The sequence below is a fragment of the Chaetodon auriga genome, chromosome 1, assembly GCF_051107435.1.
Source record: "Chaetodon auriga isolate fChaAug3 chromosome 1, fChaAug3.hap1, whole genome shotgun sequence".
Classification (NCBI taxonomy): domain Eukaryota; kingdom Metazoa; phylum Chordata; class Actinopteri; order Chaetodontiformes; family Chaetodontidae; genus Chaetodon; species Chaetodon auriga.
Window position 1 is genome coordinate 30088535 of NC_135074.1, and position 21556 is coordinate 30110090.

At 45.8% G+C, this 21556-nt stretch overlaps 1 protein-coding gene across 2 annotated transcripts in view; it reads right to left on the bottom strand.

The window, feature by feature from the left end:
* The window catches only part of mpped2a (metallophosphoesterase domain containing 2a), a 59052-nt gene that overhangs the window by 9198 nt on the left and 28298 nt on the right, over nt 1-21556 (bottom strand). The gene's annotated exons all lie outside the window — the stretch shown is intronic.

The following is a 21556-nucleotide window of genomic DNA, read 5'->3' on the forward strand; positions in this document are numbered from 1 at the left end:
AAGTGGAGACTCTGGCTGGGTTTTGACAAATGGCCTCTCAACACCAAGGCCACCTTTGCAAACTTTGGGGACAAGGTAGAAGGCGAAGTCACAAGGGTGAAAGGGGCTATGTGTGTGTGTGTGTGTGTGTGTGAATGTGTGTATGGTTGTGTGTGTGTGTGTGTGTGCTCTGCTCTGCTCTGCTCGGCCCCAGCACTAATAACCTGTGCCCAGTGACTGATGGAGTGTGGAATGGATTAATCTCGCTGCAGTCATGCTGCCAAACGCAGAGGCGCTAAGGGTTAGCCACCGGACTTAGCCCGCTTAGGAAAGGCTACAACCATGGGGACGGGCTGGTTCTCTCTCACACACACACACACATACACACATACACACACACACACACACACACACACACACACACACACACACACACACACACACACACACTCTCCCCAGGGTTTGTCTCCACGCTGAGATGCAGCCAGCTGCAGTTTGACCTGCAGGCCGCTAATGTAAAACAACCGCTGCATCAGCCAGCAGACACTTCGCAGCAAACACAGCTGCTCTCAACGACCCGGCAGCTTCCAGCGATTCACTACATACAGGTCTGAGCGCATGTGAAGACACGGAGGCAGCGAGTGGAAGAAAGAAAAAAAGAGGAAGAGAAAAGGGCAAGTGTCTGACATTGTAGCAGGAAATCAAATGAGAGGAGATATCCAGTGTATCCTCTGCCATCATGACATCTAAGGGACTTAGTCCTTAACCATCCCCCCACTAGCTTCAACACACACACACACACACACACACACACACACACACACACACACACACACACACACACACACACACGCACGCACAGTCTCTGCAGCCGGAGATACACTGGATTAGCACAGACATCAAAGCCATCAAAGACTACAGTAACTGAAACTGCCTGTCTGGAGAGTGACTGTGCGTGCATCGTGTGTGTGCGTGCCTATGTGTGTGTGTGTGTGTGTGTGTGTGTGTGTGTGTGTGTGTGTGTGTGCATGTGTGTCTGCGGCGGCTGAGAAAACTTAATATTTGGAAAAAGTAAAAAACAGGTTTAAAACAGAGTAAAGAGTGTGTACGTCTGCAGCAGAGTGAGCAGAGCACTGTAAACACCACTGGAGCGAAGAAGACGATTTCCATGTAACCAAAGCAAAGTGATAACAGACCATTAAAACATCTGCACTGCATGTCTGCACATCCACCCTCACAGCCACCTGACGTGCTAGCAGACTATCACAGGTAAGGCAGAATTTACCACCTCTCCTAGCTCTGCTCTGAAGCACCTGAAAGCATCACACAAGCTCCAGCAACTTTCACAGAGTTTGTTAAATTTTTCTCTTATCAGAATCATTAGAAAGTTGTTATAATCTCATAAAAATCTTTGCATTGAAGCTTCAAGGATGCAGAACAAAAACCACTTCAAAACAAATTAACCCTGTCGCCAAATTAACAAGAACCACAGGTGGTGAAGAAGAGCTCACAATACCTGAAGCTGTGAAGTTTTTGAAGCTTTTGTCCAGGTATGTCAGAAACTGCTTTGAGATGAACACTTGAGGTGACTTCAGTTTGGTCTCCTCTTCAGTCGGTTACATAACTGACACGCAAACGAGACCCTTACCACTGACATTAGCTTGTCACAGATACACCCGCATCAGTATCAGCATGTCGAAGTTACTGCAAAGTTAGATATGCATCATCATAAACTGCATCACATGAATTTTAGCGTTCTTGCTTTCAAACAGAAATGTTGTTATTAGCCTGAAAAATTCACAGTCAGCTGAGCTCTAGTTTAACTAAACTCAACAGAAGTCCCAACCTAAGAAAGATTTCAGTGTGGATGAGCTGCATGTGTGGTTTAATAGAAGTCTATGGGAGAAGTACTTTTTGTAGTAACGCTAGTACAGAGGTGGAGGTGGCAGGTGGGTTTAGGGAGGAGCAGTGAGGTGTTGTGGGAACGCAGATGTGTCTGCATGTCAACGTGGAATCTAAACACTTTGAAATATGGATATGGAGCAACAGGAAGTCGGGCAGGTCTGAAGAAACCGGAGACCAGGCTGATAAAAAGAGGGGGAATCAGGGTCCTATTCACAGAGCCTGCATGGGGGCAGGGGCCGAGAACCATTCAACCCGACCTGAGACACAGGGACAAGGGTCCCATTACCCTGTTCCAGCCCCGACCTCCATGAACTTGATCCTGGAGAACAATGTAAGAGGGAGGGAGGGTGGAGGGCGAGAGAGGAGGCAGAGGGGAGGATAATATCTCTGGGAAATAAGTGAGCTTTCCTCTGTGACAATAACTGACAGGCAAGGTTTCATTTCCCAGCTCTGCTCCAAGGACCGGGGCCGCGGCCTCTTTTTCTATGGCTTTCAAACAGGACAAGGTGATCTGAAAATCGAATAAGCGCACTTTGTCACACAGGTGTGTCTTTCAGGCCGTTCACCCTCTTACTGCTTTTCTTCCTCGGCACAAAGACTACAGCTCCAGGTCTGCAAGTTAATTGAAAAGAAGAAAAAAATATTGAAAAAGCTGTTTGAACATCTCAAACTTTCATTTATGATGTACAATACTGAAAGCAGAAAAGGGATGAAAGAAAATTATTAAAAAGGACCCTTGTGTGTTTTGGCCTCTGCTCGTCATTGTGCCAATTCAGGCCCAGCGCTGAAGGTCTGCTGCTCTTCAGACACAAGCAGATTATTAACAGAAAGAAAAATATTCTAAACAAATTCAGGCGCTTTGACGGAGATTAGCCCGGAGCGGTGACATTAGCAGTTGGGGCATTCAGACATCAAACCTCTGTTACTTCAATAAAAAGCCAGACTGTGTCCGAAATCATTCACTATTCGGCACAAAGTCCACCTTTTCTCTCGTCTTCTCTGGAGGGAGAAAGGCTTCATTGTGTTCGCTTTCCTTCCCTGCATTTCAAAGAGTACTCCACCTATTTAGCGTCACACTTTCATAACACTGCCGGCGATGGACAGCTTGAAAAGAAATCAAAATCGATGCAGCAGAACAAGAGATAACGTCTTTTTTCACTACACGCATTGTTCTTCACAAAACTTCTGTTACCCACAAAGTCGGGTGTGATATGCTAGCAGCGGCTAACGTAGCCTCCGACCTTGAGCATGGAGCACAGATGAGGAGTGTTCATGTTCAAACTTGTGCTCTTCAGCCGCAACCGAAGCTGACTCGAGTGACATCACAAGCTGACTCAAGTGACGTCACTCGAGTCATTTTAGCAGACTTGTCTGGAGATGCGAAAGGCTTCATTCAATGTCTAGTAACACTCCCTGTAAACACGCTTTTATACACACTATTTTGCTGTATCAGTTCATAACTAGAGATTGACAGATCTGACACCAGAATGTCCTGGCTTTGGTTCTTCTTGGCTTTCCTCGTCACAGTACGATGACATGCAAAGCTGCTAAATGACGTCTGATGTCTGCTCTGCAGCGGGGAATCACTCTCCTCCTGAGAATTATGGGAAAAGACAGATTTCTGAGGAGCACACCCTGCCTCGTCCCGACATGACAGGCCAACCAGGCTTTGCTGCAGAGGTCAAAGGCCAAGGGGGAGGACGAGGACGGGGCGTTAAAGGCAACAGGAAGGGCCACAGGGTCAAGCCAATGCAGATACGCGACACTCTGTCCGCGGCCATTGTCTCGACCTTACAACGAGTGGACGCTCGCGGGGGCACGGAGAAACACCGACAACAATAGGCACAGGAAGGCACACAAACTGGCATTGTTAGCCTCGTGGGTTTGTACACAAAGAGCCGGAACACAGACAAAACCAAACACACAAGGCTGAACAGGGCAGGCTGCACAAAGGAGCTGAGGAGCTGCAGAGACGCACCCATAAAATATAAACCAAAAAAAAACCAAACACACAGAGCTAATTCAAAATGCAGGGAACAAAAGACGTTTATGAAATATCCAGCAGCTAACTGGTTGCTAACTGGTGCTACTTTTCAAATATTGATTAATCAATCAATATTAAAATAGCATCTCTTACCGAGAGAAAGTGATGATATTTGCTGCTTCATAAAATCTGAGGATTTGTTGTTTTTCCATTGCAGATACATTGAATTTTGGACCAAACAAGCTATTCAAGGACGTAATTTGAAGTGGGGAAATTGTGGCAAGCAATTCAATTTTCAGATATTTCACAGACTACATGGTGAATCAGGAAGTGATCAATAGATCCACTGAGATTCCTTGAAGTACATTTCCTAAATGACACTGACTTTTGTTTCTCCTGCTGGTTGTTTGCCTGACACTCACTGAAGGAGGCCGCACTTTTTTATTTACGACGCTTCATCCCCGCTGACACCTGGGTGTTACCACCACCCACGGCGGGTGTCTAAATCCAGCGAGCGGAGATAAGCCGAGTCCCGTCCTTGCCACTGAAGCTGTGCAGAGGTCAGCAGGAAGGAAAGGAAGTGCCGCAGGACGGCGTGAATGCTATCGCCGCCGAGCAGAAACGAGTAGGTAGGCCGCCCTTCTGTTTATGGAGCTGTCGTTAGCGGCGTGATTGATGGCTCGCTGCAGACAATCCACATCTCCCTCACGGGCCGCCCGGCATGGAGGGAGACGGCGTCGGACTGTGGAAGTAACAACAACCTGGAAAACCAGTTCCAGCATGACGGAGGTGACGTCCACTTTCCAGAGAGACAGTTTGACGGTTTTAATCAGACCTTTAAATATCAAACACAGAATAACTGAAAGGAACCATTCAATTAACTGCTGACGTGATCTTGAAGATCATCTGCTGCTTTAGCTCCTCCACTCGTCTGGGAAGGCTCCGTTCAGCAGCATCAGTGCGGTCCATCACCGATGTCTTTCCACTTCATCCCAAATACTGGATGGGCCCAGGCCAGTCAAGTCCTTCCACACCAGTCCAGTTCTTAATGGATCTGGTTCAGCGGGGCTGAAGCAGGAGGACTTTCCAGAAACTGTTGTGCCAAAGCCAGAAGCACACAAAACATCCCTGCATGCTGTAGCTCCCTTAACTGGAACGAAGGGGCCCAAACCATGAAAAACAGTCCTGGACCCAGGACACACAAACGCACTATATATGGACGGCAGCGTCCACACATATGGTTTAATTATGAATTCAGTGTAAATCCTCACCCGCTGTGATATACAGCATGCAGAGGGCCGAGCCTGAAGTGTGGGCTGCTCTAAGAGGATGCCAACTGCAGAAAATAACACCTTGAACGCTCTGACGGAGCCTTTGCTCATCTTTTCCAATTTCACTCCCTCATCTTAAATCATTAATGTTCTCTTCCCTCTAAAACTTGCAAGAAAAACTCAGTGGAGCTTGCGCCTCTTTTCTCTCGATCAAAAGCCGTCCAGCACTTAGCATCTCTGCTGTCGTATGCAGACCTGTTGTCATTGATGGTATTACTTATTCATCTGAGCTTCAGCTGCGCAAGCACTTAGGTTGGTGACCTTTCACACCAAGCTCTGTGCACAATAATGGCCAGGACAGTTAAGACACACTCTGAGCTGAAATCTATGTTTAGGCAGAAAAAAAATAAGTCACTATGGTAAAAGACAGCTAATGCAGGGCGCCCACACCTCAGGCCACAGCAGCTGGGGACGCAGGGCTTCCTCTGCTTTTCAAATATTTATCCCCTCATAGCGTGAGACGCAGCATGGGACGGAAAACAAGATGGAGCCCTGCTGGGCCCGGGATCTGCCAGTGTACACACACACACACACACACACACACACACACACACACACCCGGACAAACAGAGCAAAGAAAAAACAAACAGATGGGCAGATTCAGATGTCAGAGACATACACGCGCCCCTTTTGTAGCAGCCACAGTGTTGATAATGATGGAAACCTGCTGCCTGGAGCTTCAAGCGTCGTCTCTGCTGAACGAGCAGGTAGCCTGAGGTCGGGTTCAGGGGTAGAGCAGGGGACCGTCTGCTGACAGATCGCCTTTACTCCCTGGCTGGTTGCTGAGCCATCTTGGGCTCCCTTCCAGGGGATTGTGATTGCATTTTATAGCCTCGAGCAGCCTCCTCATGTCATGAATCCCTCCTCATGTCGCAGGCATCTGGTTAGCTCTGGGCTCTTCTGGTCTCCCTTGCGCTCCCCGCTGTGCTAGATCGTTTGATTAAGCCTGCATCGCTCGTAATCAGGCTCAGAGCTCCTTCCATCCCCCATACCTGCAGACCTGCTCTCTAACTGCCTCAAAGTCATGTGACAACTGCAATTTGCGTCTCTAATTTGACACATTTTCAGTTTAAGCAGGAAGTTCTGGCGGACGTAAGGCGACTGAAAACAGCCACGAGGAACAATCACGAAACAAGGTTTTCAATTTCTGGCTTAATGTTTTCCAAACGTGTGTTTTTATTTACAAGTCACACAGTCACAATGGATCATGAATATATTATTAAGGCACAGGTAAGGCATGCTGAGCACCTGTTTTACACTTTGTTTATTCTTTATTTAGCAGGGACAGCGCACAAAACAGATAACACAGCTAAAAGCTAATTTCGTTATGTACCTCTATCGTTTTATATCTTGTAATTTTTAAATGTATTTCATGTGTTGTGGCATCACTGTAAAGGGAGCCTGCTCTCAATGTCCATCCCTTGTCTGTCGTTTGTCCTTGTGCAAACACATTTTCACTTCAAAACCAACTCGAATCACTACTCTTTTAGCACATCAGACACAAATTGATGACATGTCACCAAACAGCGTAGGATGAACTCTGCGTTTCATTTGCATTGGCTTGCCTGTTAAATTTTGAGCAGCATGGAACCTATTTATTACCGCTTGCTCACCTGCCCCATCACTAAGCTATTCATTATCAAGGTGACTAACCTGCACAGCCATTAGCTGCAATACTATTCATATCCTGTTAGTTAGCGCAGGTATGCTGTTAACGGGTGACGTGCCATTAATTCTGCAGGTACAAAGGAAGACGTGACCCCGTTTCAGAGAGCAGCGACGAGCCTTTGCGCCGCCAACACACAGCCGCCGTGTGTTTAACGGGCCTCATAGGGGAAAGAGACTTACAGTGTGTTTACACAGTGGCATCTCTGAGCTGGTATTAATAATAGAGCCACTTAGCATTCAGAGGCACTGGTCTCAGCCACGCTGTTTGTTTCACAGGTCATTAAATTTATGCCGCAGCCCTAATGTTCATTACAGCAGCAAACTGGCCAGGGGTCTGTAACACTCGCTCACTGTCTTTAATCCCCCGCTGTATTCCAAACACTGGCTTTCTTTTCATCCCTCGCTCATTCTGCCTCTCTCACATCTCAGTCCATTTGCTTGACAACAATCTTTCCCTGGTTTAATTAAAAGGATTGCACCAGTGTTTCCAGGTTTCTTGTCTTTTTCCCTCCCCGGGCCTGACTGTCTTTTTCAACCAACCTGCACGCAGGCAAAAAGCATCACTTCAAACAAAAGCCAGGACAAATATTCTAATGTGGATGAAACGCCGGTGCTTTAGAAAAACTACACCCTTCAGAGATGGAGTTCTTCCACGTGTGAAAGCTGCAGCCGCTGCCCGAAGCTGCTGCTGTGAGGCCAGTTTAGCCAGTTTCACCTTCGTAGGCGATGCTGGCAAGAGGAAGCCGATCCCCGCTCAGGCTTAACGGCTGGTAATTCCACTTCCACTGTGAACACACCAAAGTCACCGTGCTGCAAGCTAACAGAGGCTGGAGGTCAAAATGATAGACAAAAGGCACACACAATGTGGAAACTAATTAAGGGCTTTTACAAGGATTTTAGAAAAGTGACAAGACCGGAAAGCAGCAGGGATTTACGCAAGCTAACAGGGAAACATGAAGAAATGGCTTTATGACACTGGCAGGTTCTTCTTTCCCCTTGCTCATTATTTTCTTAAAAATCATTAACCTTCTCCGTATTATTCTTCTGTACTCTACTGAGCATCTTTTCGCTGCCTCTCATCAGGTGCTCAGCAGAAAAGCATCAATCTGAACCATCACAAACATCAAAAACACGAGCACGCTGCCATCGGGCAAAGGCGGCTAAACACTGCAGTCCTGACGGGGGGCAGATTTAATGCGTGGACCAGGCGGGGGGCACGTTTAACATGCACACACACTGTAAATCAACACTGCGTGGATTCACGTTGCAGTCACAACCAGCAGCTTGGTCCCACAGGCTCCAACCGCCCACCAATCCCTTCATTATTCCTTAATGCGACTGATTATTCTCTTTAGAAAAAAAAAAAAAAACAGTGCCACACAGCCCTGCAGGAGAAAACACAAACACTTTAAGGAGCGAGCAAACACTCTGTTTAATCTAATTAATCCTCTTGGAAATATCGCGCACTTTGAAGGCCGACTGTGTGGCTGCTGGAGGAGAGCAGCAGTTGGAGGGCAGCGGAAAGCAGAAATGACGCCTCATAAGAGAAGTTTTCAGGTTCGGATACTGACTGTTCACGCCAACAGTCGAGATCCCAAAATAACTTCATATCAAGTCTGAAATACATTAAAGCTCAATCTGAGGTACACGATACAGGATGGACTAGAGTTTGCATATTCATCATCCGCTCTGAAGGAATATTTGAACATTTCTTCCTCAAAAAACAAAAATATGAATGACTTCAGGCAAGAACCAAACCAGACACCTGAAGCTAATGTCTCTAACCTGCAGACTGGACAAAGTCCTACAGTCTTACATGCATTAATTGCAGCACTGCGATAAAGACATGGTCTACTCCACTGCTGCAGGAAGCGTCCCCTCCATGAGGATTAAGTCAAACATCTGCAGCAGTGGTAATATTACAGCTCCTAATGGACATTAGCCTCGTTAGCCAATCATCAACCGCACTGACCAACAATCACTGAAACTACTTTAACAATAAATCAATAAGGAACTAACAACATTAAATCAAAACTGTGTCTTTACGTGAGAACATGGTGATAAAAGCAGCTAAATCCTCAAAGAGACGTCGCTCAAAACCCAACAAATTGGATATTTTATTCCATATTCTACCCATTATTCATTAGCTGGTTAGCTAGTGGTGTCCTGCTGGATGTCATTCGTAAAAATGGCGAAAAGGAGATAAAAATATGGAAAATGTTTCTTTAATTTTGTCATTTTAAATCACATATACCCAACAGACTATGGAAAAGGTGTTTCCTCTTCAACATATTTTGGTTTCTTTGACAGGAACGAAGAAAGGATTCAGACCAGAATAGAGAAACTGTGCTGATAAAACTGAAATGATCCCAAATGCATCTCTTCATGCCCCCCCTTTGGGACCTGGATTTGGTGTGTGTCCATCATTACATGCATCTGTCGTCCCTTCTGCCTGGCCCGGCCTCAATCTGAGGGTTTGCAGTGGAGGATCAGGGGCTCTGCAGAGCGTCCAGTCATGTGCTTCTCTAATTAAAGCCGACGCTGCCACTGAAGCCCGCCAGCGCCAGGGTCAAAGGTCACCACGCAACCACCGACACGAGCAGGTAACCAGCCGCTGCGAAACGGGCTGAAAGGCAAGTCGCCACCGCCGGCCTCCACCTCCTTAACCCGTCCTCCTCCCCCACTAGTCCCTGCGTCTCCTTTCCTTCAATTCCCTCCACCGCTCCACTCCAAAGTTCTGTCTTCTCAAGAAAAAATACACCCACCTCCACACATTTATCCACTCAATGACACGGGAGAGAAAGAATAGAGGCAGCAGAAAAAAGAAGGAAAGGCTTTCAAACAGTGGCAGCAGAACATCTATAGGAAACTTGCACTTCAGAGGCCTTTCAGCGAGATCAAAGAGCGGGGACGCTGCTGCGAAGGCACAAAGCCATCATCGCAGGGCCAAGCATGTCACTGGAAAAGAAAATACTGTAGGTGGAGAAGTCAAGTTCCCCGTGTACCTCTCATATGAATGATGCTATCTGTTCACCAGAATAAAGGCGTGCTGTTGACCTTTGCAAGTCCGTTCTTTCAGAGCAAAGTGGAACCGGACCTTGGTGGGTTTTCCTGCAGATGCAGAGAAGAAAAAAAAAAAAGGTCTTCAAGGACGCTGGTGCTGAGGTGGAGGGAGCAACAGCGCCGGAGAAAGCCATTTATCATGCTCACAATGCAAGTAAAAAAAGGTCTCGAGCAGAGTGAAAGAATCCCTTGATGTATTTGGTCAAGTACAAGTGAACCACAGCTTGTAAACAGAAGTCGCGCCGACGCCGAGGCCTCTTGTTTACAGATCAGAGTTGTAGCAGCACGTCAACCCCGGAGGTCAAGACGCCACAGGTCGGCAGCGTAGTCCCTGCAACTCCATCCACGGCGCTCTCAGGCTTCATTTTGCGCTGCTTGGCTTTCCGAACACGAGGAACTGCTGTCTGTCAGATGTCAACATCCACCTCCTCCCCCTCCTCCCACTGCTCGGAGAGCCTCGGTTTCCTGGAGTTGATTGGGTTTCTGCGCACATACTCCTAACAAACTGTGCTGCTGCTCTTCTTATTTGATATGGACACACACACAAATACGCACCGACAAACTGAACACACAATTACGATGCGTGGTACCAGATGTGGCGCTTATGTGTATTTGAAACACCGATCCCCTGCTGGAGCTTCAGCATCAGCGTTAATACAGAAAACACACAAGAGTTTAGATAGAAAATATATGATATTACAGACTGTGGACCAGAACAGAAAACTTTGTATTTGAATAAAATGTCTGACTAAATCTTTCAGTGGTACCAAAAACACAAAAATGGAGGTGAATTCTTTACAATCTTTGTCATTTTAGTCTGTGGAAGATCAGAAAAAGACAAACATCTCTGGTCATACTCGAACCAAACTGAGCTGGAGAAGAGACGCGTCCCCTTTTAGCCTGGCGTGAAGTGTCTCGCTGCCACAGACGGATGTGTGTTCTTCACACTTGTGAAGGAAATCTAGTGCTCCCAGATAAAAGATGGAAACCACATTAGGTGATAAGAGCCGGGCTCATATAGCTGCACCTTTACGTCACAACACGCGGACAAAGAGCAACAATTCAGAGCCTCGAAAACATCCTGTTATAAGAGACAGTTCGAGCCTTTTTTCATGCACATTTTATATCCATTAGCCTGCTCACACAGGTAGAAGGAGAGACACGGCGCTCCATATCTGTCTCTCTGCGTCCCCATCAAAGGGAAGAGGCCATCCACGTCTCAGACGGAGTCGACCGAGCTCACAGAAACACACAAGCACAGACATGCAAACCGACAGCAACAATTACACCTTCCGGCCGGAGGCTCCGCGTGTGCGGTAACCACAGTGTGTCCACGCCGCCGGGGACAAGCGGCGAGCCGACCTCAGAGCAGTCTGCTGCACAACTAGAGAGCAGAAACACACCGCCGGCTGGAAACACAGCTGTCTCTCTCCATTATCTCACATTATTACTTTTATTCACAGAGCGCTCAGTCTTACATCACACTAAAGGTGGGAAACCTCGCGGGAGGCCGAGCCGCTGACACAAACAGATTAAAGACTTAAAATTATTCACTCCCCTTTGATAATGCTGGGAGACGAGCGGAGCGTGAGGTCAAATCACCCACGAAGGCCCTTTTGTTTCTTTAACTTTATGAGAGTTTGCAATGAAAAAAAAAAGACAAACGGCTACAGGAGAAGACGTCCTGCCCCCGTCCAAGCCAAAACAATCAATACAGTCCAAAATCCTGACATCTAGAGCGTCCGAATCAATAGCAAACTAAGTGACTAATCTCTGTTTTATTGGATCCATCAAAAGTGTTGAGAAAATGTCACCACAATTCTCAAAGTGCCTTGATTTGGAATTGGGAAAAAGGCGGCTGACAATGAAAGAGAACAAAGCAAAAACTCGATTTTGAGAAGTCGTGTTCGATCACCTGCATCACGGTAACAGCAGCTTGATCTGGACTGCCCTCCGAACACAAACCCCGACACACAACGCCACTAAATGACTTAATAAACTGGATCGTTTCCCCTTTTTTTGGCAGGAAATTTGTGGCCTGGATCCAGAGCAGGGTTTTGGCTGCGTCAGCCCCTTTCCAGACTCGGGAGTGTTTGATGGAGCTGCTGGCCGCCGTGTGCCAGACCTCTGCCTGCCCAGCCGGTGACTGATGCACACGAGGCCACGGAGGAGAGCTTTATTAAACGACGGCGAGGACCCATCACTCTCCTTCTGACATATATGGGGCTCACCTTGGGTTGGGGGGGTGGAGGGTGCACCGGGGGGCGTCGGGGAGATATGAAACATTTAGTCCGCCTGCATTAACGCGCCCTGTGATGATGTATCGTGTGCGTTTGCTGGTTTCCAGTATGTTGCACTTTTGAGTTTTGACTGCGTTTCATATTTTGGTTGCATAAGGGCCATTTGAGAAACGTGTGTGTCCCTGTGTGTGTGTGTGTGTGTGTGTGTGTGAGTGCACGCAGGGTGACTCATTTAGCAGGGAACGCTATGAGCCGTCATACTGCAGCGAGCGAGGGCGCGTTGACAAATCCATCACTTAACCCTCTCATTCACTCCCCTGACACACACTGGGGAAACTTTACACACACACACACACACACACACACACAGACAAGCTACAGCTGCAGACACCCCCTCCTCTTCCCCCCAGCCTTCATCACCAGCTGCAGGAGGCTCCATACAGTCTGAGCGTCCCTGCATCTGTAACCTGATGACCACCTGCAGCTGCACCGGCGCCCATGGGCGCACCAGGCCGTGCCAACAACAACAACAACAACAACAACAACAACAACAACAACAACAACAACACACAGTGTAACACACAAACAGCACAACCCGGCCCCGCTAACAGATGCTTGACGGTTTCCATTTTATGCTCCATTAAGTAAAGGTGTCACATTTTAACATCAATAAATCATTATCTCATTAATTCTGAAATATTAGCGTAATTAATGTCACACTGCTGTCGACTGAAAACGTTTCATTTCAAAAAGGTTTTTTGCAAAAACAGAAGAAAAAAAAACTTCCTCGATGTAGCTTGACACCTTTTCTATTAATTGGTTTATGTGATCGCGTTATGAAAAGGTTTCCTCCGGCACAAAGGCAGTAAAACTCCGTCAGTAATCCTCCACGAGGGACAAAGAATAATATTGATTCAGTTATAAATCTGCATCTTATCATCATTTATTTATGTTTCATATTCATCTGGGGCTGCAACAGTCTTTAAACAAGTGATTGTTTTGCTTATAAAATGTCAGAAAATAGTGTAAAAAGCTCATTATAATCTCACATAATGTATTCAAATGAGCTGTTTCAACGGATCAAAACCCAAAAGATTTCAGTTTACCGTCATATGATGTAAAAGCAAAGGACAAATACCTGCTTATCAAAATAATTACATTTCAGATTAAATTCATTTTATTGACTAACTGTCACATTTTATATTTTCTAGAGAAAAAAATAAACTTCAGTGTCAGTGGAGTATTATAAAATTGACAGAAAACATGAAAGAAGAGTGAAAACTTTGTAAAAAGTCACACAGGACGGAAATTATTCAACTTTTTTTAATGAATAAAACAAAAAAAAAATGCAATTTTCTGATTCGATAAGATCACAATTTCCTTGTGAAAGCGTAGCGGTGAATGTCTAAGTGGAAAGAAGAAAAGAAAGACGACCCCGACTCACTGATCGCTCGGTTTGGACCATGATGTGACTCTTCAGACGCTTGGAAAGTTTCACCGAGCAAAGTTTCTGCAGAAGAGAAAGAAACGAGGGCAGAGCGACCACGAAGCCCTTGACTTCCTGGTGACGGACATTTGTCAGGGCCCATTACCTCATCGGAGGTAACGCTGCCATGTGCTCACACTCTGACAGAGAAAAGAGTGTGTGTGTGTGTGTGTGTGTGTGTGTGTGTTCGTGTGTGTGTGGTGGGCAGACAGCCAACACAAACTGACAGAGGCTGGCGCCGGCAAAGAGGTGACTTAGGGGTGATTAAGCTAAAAGCGGCCGCCACAAACGTCAGATCTCAGCGACACAAACAAATGAAAACAACGTGGAGTTGAAGACGTTTGCATTCGCCGTCGCTCGCGTGTTAAAGAGCCGCTCAGACGTGCTGAAAAGAAGCCTGAGAGCAAAGCGAACACGCCGCTGGATTAATGCTTTAATGTTTCCAAAGCCACGTGAATGTAAAGACCTATTTTTAGACGAAAACAGGTGGATGAGATATTTGATCTCTCAGGTGCATCAATGTTTCTTTGTGACGCCGTTTTTAATTTGGAAAAGCTTCAAAATGTTGTTAAAAATACAATTAAATAAGTATCACAGGTGTAAAATGAGTTGGGGTCTTGGAGGAGAGGATCATGGATACGGTAGATATGTAGTTTGATATTTAAAGACTTTGAGCAGCTGGAGATTTTTTTTTTTTTTTTTTTTTGGAGCTGTGCAATACAAAACTGTATTTATAAACTGTATTTATTATCCATATTGGCAACAGTATTTTATAAACGCTACATATCGACTTTTTATTCTTTCATCATGCATCCTTTTGACCCTTCTTTTTCATTGTTTTTGCTTTTTTTAAGTTTCATTTTATCTTAAAAAATAAATAAAAAACAAAAACACATGTCTGAGATGTATGAGCAGACACGTCGCCTGTCCGTTGTCACGCTCCGAGGACAGGTGACTGTTCTCGACTGGAAGTCAGTTCAGTGAATATCAGAGAAGAAGAAGCGGGCAGAGCGGAGGCGACAGCGCACCGTGATGGAGGTGTGACCGTCACGACGAAGGTCCAAATAAAGTTTCAGCCTTCAAAAAAGTTTGTTTCTTTGTGGTCTCTGGTTGTTTTGCTTCTGTCTCATTTATTGTGCGTTTGTGTTGTTTCTAATGAGGACACGACTTGTTTTTTCTCAGATGAGAGATCGAAGTGTTTCTGCATCTTTAGCAAAGATTTTAATAAACAGCTAATTAAAAGAATCCTGAAACCTGACGGCCGCGGCATTTTCACAGAAGGAGAGTGTGTGTGTGTGTGTGTGTGTGTGTGTGTGTGTGTGTGTGTGTGTGTGTGTGTGTGTGTTGAGGGGCAGAGGTGGACTTTATTTTACAGCATCAGGATGTTCATTCAACAAAAGGCCACTTCCTGAGAGATAAAGTGTGAGTGTGTGTGTGAGAGAGAGGTAACAGGATCAAACACTACGTGGCCAAAAGTATGTGGACACCCAAACGTTGCACCTATATGTGATTGTTAAGATAATCCAAAGCCATGAGCATGAATCTGCTGCTGTAACAGACTCCAGTCATGCGTGAAGCTGCTGCAGCTGATTTGCTGATGTTGGGTGATAAGATGTGGTTCATTCAACATCATGTCTGAAGCGTTGGCTGGGCTCGAGGTCGGGGGTCTTGGACCTGGGTGAGTATTTCTTTATGGAGCTGCTGTGTGCTCCATGTGCTGAAACAGGAGAGGACGAGACTACCATCTCAAATATAATGGCAGATTATTTTTCCCTAACTGGCCCTAAACTGGCCCACTGACTCAGGGGTGTCCACATACTTTTGGCCACGTAGTGTCGGCAGAGAGACCGGCCGATGGCAGGAGGAGGGTGAGAAGGAGCGCAGAGGAAAACAAACCTCGCTGATCTCTGCCCTCCTCGTAATGAAAACAACTGAGGCTAAACGTGCCGATATTCAAACATCACGGCTGTGTATCACTGCCGTCTCGCTCCCTCTTCCACACACACACACGCGCACACACACACACACGCAGACAGCTGACCTTTACAGTGAAAACTGAATACATGAATAAAACTAAAATCTGCAAATGACAAATCTGCATTTGGCCCTCCAGGTTTCCCCTGAGGTGAGCTTCAGAGAGTCAAATGAGGGCAGCTGGATTTAATCTGCCGCCTCTGGAACACACACATGCACGCACACACACATGCATGCACGCACACTGATTCGCTATCAAATAAAGCCACTAAACACTGATGGCCACTTCGTTTGTTAAGGGGAACCAAAGTAAGTCCTGATGAAAAGAGGAGCAAATAAGAGAGAAAATAAGATGGGGGGGGGGGGGGGATACAAAGGAGAGGAGAGGAAGCGAGGAGGAGGAAAGGAACTCCCCAGTGGACGAGGCAGAGGAGGGCTGGGCTGGGAGGAGGCAGCAGAGGGAGCAGCAACAGTCTGACCTTCGACCAGGCAGTTAGGTTGTGGTCAAGTCCAGAATCACAAAACGGGTTAAACCCCAGAGACTCGTCCTCCTCTGGTCTGAATCCGTCAGCAGAGCTTATCAGCGTCGGCAGAAGCAGCAGGATTCCTCACATATCTGAGCCCGGCCTGCGATCGCTCCCTCTGCACTGCAGCTAATGACCGTTTTCATGATTTCCTCTGATTGATTCGCACTTTGGTCTGTACAATAACGACCGCTGCCCATCGCCGGCTCCCAGAGCTCAAACGATGCCGTCAGAGCTGCTTGTTTAGTCTGACCAACAGTCCGGGAATCAGAAAGGACTCAGTTTAAAATGATCGGAAACAAAAGCAGCAAACAGTCACACAAGCTGGAAAAAGCAAACGATTGGGAACGACTGCTGAGGTGCAGAGAATCACTGGATTTGATGCAACCAACTGTAAAATGACTAACATGACAAAAATGTGGATGCGAATGATAAAAATGAGGGATTTTTCTCACAGTAAAGGTTTTTTTTTTTTTTTTAGAGCTCATCACTTCAACAAACTCTCATGTAACCACATCAGCAAATATAAGTCAAAGATTTCGTGGCTGCATGCATGAGGTCAGATATTCTGCTGGAATGAATGAAAAAACGGTGGTACGGCGAGTCGGGAGTGACCAAAATGGAGGAAGCTAGCGTCGCTTATTAGCTGCGTTGCCTGATCCTCTGTCATCCTCTCATGACATTTCAGAAACATGGTGCCACAAATGCATCTTTTCAAGGAACTGTGTCAACTTACTGTCCTGTTAGCAACCGAGCTAACTAGCTTCGAGAGGATTTTGCCTCTTCAGCGACTCTTCAATAAACGCTGGGTGAAAGAAAACGCTGCAGTTCAGAGGAAAGTCTGACCACTACTTCATTTAAAGATGGACGTTTCAAAGAATTGCTGAGTCATGTGCTCAACTGCAGGTCAGATAACGACAAAGTCTCACCTGCTGCAACATACAGAGAAACCAGACAGAGCAGCATGTCTGAGACGCCGTGACCTGGAAATATTTCACATTTTTAGCTGATAAAAGGCTCAGAGTTACGTTTCTACACAGATCTCCAGTGTTTCACCTAAAGCAAACCTCTGACGGGGAATTCATATCCTGCGTCAGAGCAGCAGATTAAAGGCAGAAGATTCAGACTAATAAACACATTAAATGGAAATTAAAACTCAGAGAAAAGAACAGAATCGTTCCTGGAGTGGAAAGAGTTAAAATCAGAAACTGTCCAGCTCCTAGAGACCTTCAGCGCCTCTTAACGAGGTTTGATTGACAAGGTGCAGAAGCCTCCTCATCGCTCCGCTGTGTGTGTGTGTGTGTGTGTGTGTGTGTGTGTGAGGAGGTTTAGGTATTCGGTCTGTTAAGCATCTGTCATTAAACAGTGTGTGTTATGTGTCTTTCATGGTACGCTGCTTTCACTCCACGCAGGAGTGAACCCAGTTTTCCTCCGCATGTTTCCAGCTCAGTATCAGGAGCAAACGAAGCTTTTAACTCACGTCTTTGTGCGTGTTTTGTTCAGCAGTGGGAAAATGAGTTTTAAAACTAGATGAAACTGATGATCTCTCACCGCTGCTTCATCCTTCAGGTCCTAAACTCATCCGGAAACAAAAACTGCAGCTCGGATTTCCAACATCTGGGGCAAAGTTTGTCTTTAGATAACTGCTTTTTCAGAAACTCTGTTGAGATTAATTAACTGAGGCAACTTGTTGGCACAATTTCAACGCAGACACATATTTAAGTAACCAAAAAGCTGCGTGTGAGAGCGCTCGGCCTTGTTCAAATCCACCTCGATCCCAGAAGAGTCAAGTTCAGAACAGGCTTAACTTCCTCGGTTTGAGGGAAAAAAGTCGAATGTATTGGCGTGGGAAAGAGCTGATATGATATGAAACCAGGTTTGGGTTTGTTCCTGTAGGCCCAGTGCGAGGACGGCAGACATGTCTGATTCTGTCAGATAAGATAAGATAAGGCTTTATTGATGCCATACTGGGGTTACAAGTACCACAAAAAGCGAAAAACAGCAGCACAGAAGAACTAAGATAAAAGTGCACAGGGTCCAGGATAGAAAACCAACCTGTATATGCACATTTCTATGATTATAAAAACACTACTGCCCATAAAAATGCAATATTCTTATGAGAAAACCACCAATGTCACATGCTGTTCTGCACTCGGAGTCTATGCATGTGCACGGTTTCTAAAAATACTGTCGCCAATACGGACAAAAAACAGCTCAAACAGTCGTCGCTGAACGAGCCGTTCCTCAGCGACACGTCCAAATCTTTCTGCTGTAAACGGCCACGAGCTGAACCGACAACCTGCTGCTGATAATTATACAACGGATTATGTTTGAAAAGCACTGCAGCAGAATGTCATTTTTATCCATAAGACCTTTAAAACAGACGTTAAAATGATGGATTGATTCTTAAAAAACGGGGAGCGGCGGTGGAAAGAAGGGTTTCCAATCAGTCAATCACAGCAGAGCGTTTCCTTCCTCCTTGTACAGATGAAAACCTGCAGCGTCGCCGTGTATAATTACTGCGTATGAACTGCGTCTACTGCACAATTTACAGGAGAAAACTTCAGAGTCCTGCTTGCTGCTGTTGTAAAAATCTAACTGATCCAGAAGTTAATGTGTTTGCAAACCAAAAATCATTATTTTAGTGGATTTCATGAAACTGTAAAGAGAATACTCACATTGTAAATACTGCAGTTTAGGTTGTAATATACACCAAAATGTTTTTTTACTCATTTTTTGACAAACAAGCCAAAAAGCAAAGCTGAAAAGAAACAAGGAAACGGCCCTTTGGTGACATTTCGTTTCTCTCTGTGACATTTTTCAGTTTGAGCCGGACGTCGACGGGACAGAACTCGATCCGAAATGTTAAAAAAGTTGTAAAATATTTGTGGCATTTGAAGTAGAAACAAGCCAAGAAACAAACAACTACTGGCTGGTATTTTTCTCCTGTATAACAGTTACAGCCCAAACGGTTTGGACGACGTGTAAAACATAAATAAAACAGAGTGTGATCACCTGCTGACATGAACTCAGCTGAAAACAGCACAAAGTCAATATAATTCATGTTTGACTGGGAAAGACGTGGAACGCTCCAAAAACACCTGTTTGGATCATTCCACAGGTAAACAGGTCGATTGGTAACAGGTGAGAGTGTCATGATTGAAAGGCTCAGACGTTCACGAGCGAGGATGATGAACTCATGACTGGATGAAGGATGTTCCTACAAGCTGCTGTCAGTAAACTCAGTTCGGTTGCGAATGATTTAATTTGGTTTAATTTACGTTTTACATCTTTTTTAAAATCAGGGTTGAATGCTGAGGTGCTGCATTATTTCCAGCTTGTGAAACTTTATGTTTCTACTATAAATATTGTCCTTAACTTCATCATTTGATTGCTGTAAATCACCACTTAGCCTGCAAAACAGGCCGTGAGCTCGTAAAACATGCTGCATTTCTGCAGCTGAAAGGAGCCAACAGCGCACGGAACAGGCAGGACAAACACTGCAGTGACTTCCTGTATTTCCAAAACACGCTTTTAATGTTTGGGCAGGTGCGTCAGCGAGCCGATCCTCAGAAAAAGGGAGATAATTAGCATTTACAGTGCTGATAGTTAGCATCTGGTTTAGCTCTGCAGGGTAGCTTCTAAACTGTGGTTATTCTAAAAACAAGTTGATCCTTTCTGATCCTGAACCTGTTAACATGTTATTTCACTGAGTTTTTAAAGCAGCAGCAGCCCACAGCAGCGTTTATCAGGCGCTAGTTACATGCTACATTTCCTGAGCGATGCCGCCGTGCTCCGGCCTGCAGCGGCAGACCGCCGAGGACTCGGAGGAGCTCGGCCACCCAGGCGGCGAGCTGTTGATGAAGTGAGGGGTCACTGCAGGGCTAAGTGAGACCTCACACCGGACAAGCAGGCCAGACCTCGGGCCACGGTGGCATATGGGTGTGAAGGAGGTAAGGAAGCCGCGGAGGAGCGGGGGCAGGGGGGGCGCCAAGCTGTCCACTCCGCCTCTCACGAGACCCCCAGCTGTCACAACAGACACTTACCAGCCCTCACACTAAACACCCATCAGGGAGAGGGGGGGCGGCATCCTTCCTCTTTCAAACAGAAGGACGGAAGAGAGGAAGGATGGAGGGAACAGAGAGGGTAATCTCTTCTTCCTGCTGCTGTGATGTCTGAGGAATGCTGGGATCTGGCCCCGACACCGTCCTCCGCCACTTCTGAAGCCGGCCGGCAAACCTGCTAATTATAGCCGCCGAAGGATGAAGGTGTGACCTCAATAGTTATTTTAAGTCCGGAGTTGTGAGAGTGAGAGAAGAGGCGGCCGCAGCAGAACGGAAGAAGTTCCAGCCTCGACTGTCGAGCCAGAAAACACGCAGCCGCAGCGCAGGCGAGCCGAGGTCAGGCCGTAAAAGTGACGACGGCGGTTCAGACTCAGACTGAACGGGGGGGGGGGGTCAAAGAGAGGAATCACACAGACGAGAATAAAGGATCGCTGCACCAGAAAACTGTCAGCGTCGCTGCAGAACAAGTTCAGGATTTCAGAGATTTTTGTGTCAGTTAATAATGATGTTTAAGTTATTAGTCATTTAAAAGAATAGTCAGTCCATCAATGTGGAATAATCCATTCTAAATTTGATCACAGGCTTATAGAAATTTGGTTATTCAGACTGGAAAAATATGCTTATTTTACCTTTGCTAACAAGAGGAGTTACTTTAATATTTGCAACAGTAGTTAGAATATTTCTAACTGTTCAGCCCTACTTTCAGGAAGCAGTACTGCAGTATTACTTACTGTACTGCAGTATTACTTACTGTACTGCACATTGCAGCAGTGATGTTTTAACCACTGATGACTGGATGCACTGCAGGTTTCAAGTGATACTACATGTGATTTTGTGTGCTAAACTTTTGACACGCTGGTGTTTATCCCACTAGTTTCATGTGTTTTAATACGTTTTGTGCGTCTCGTATTCGAGTCTGTGCACATTTCATCTTCCGCCTTTCTGCAAGATGCAACTTTCATCGCCTCTGAAGTAAAACAGGCAGCTGTAAACACTGTTGTGCACCTGCGTTTTTTCCATTTTTGTGTGAAATGAGTGTAAAAAAACAACTGGATGTTCATTTTGCCTATAAAATCACATCTCTACAAAGCACCTTCTCCCAAACAGTTTCTTTAAATAAAACCACAAAACTGCTGTTTCTTGCTTGAAGGTGCCGACAGTTAACCCCAGGAATGAATTTTAAAACCATTTCTGACATTACATTGTGTGAAATTCTGCCGTTTCTACATAAAACCGCATGAGAACGTATACATCCATGAATGCTGCACAGATATCAGGAGTTTTCTTCCACCGTGTCCACGAGAACTTTCTCTGCAGACACTTCTCGCTTTAACAACA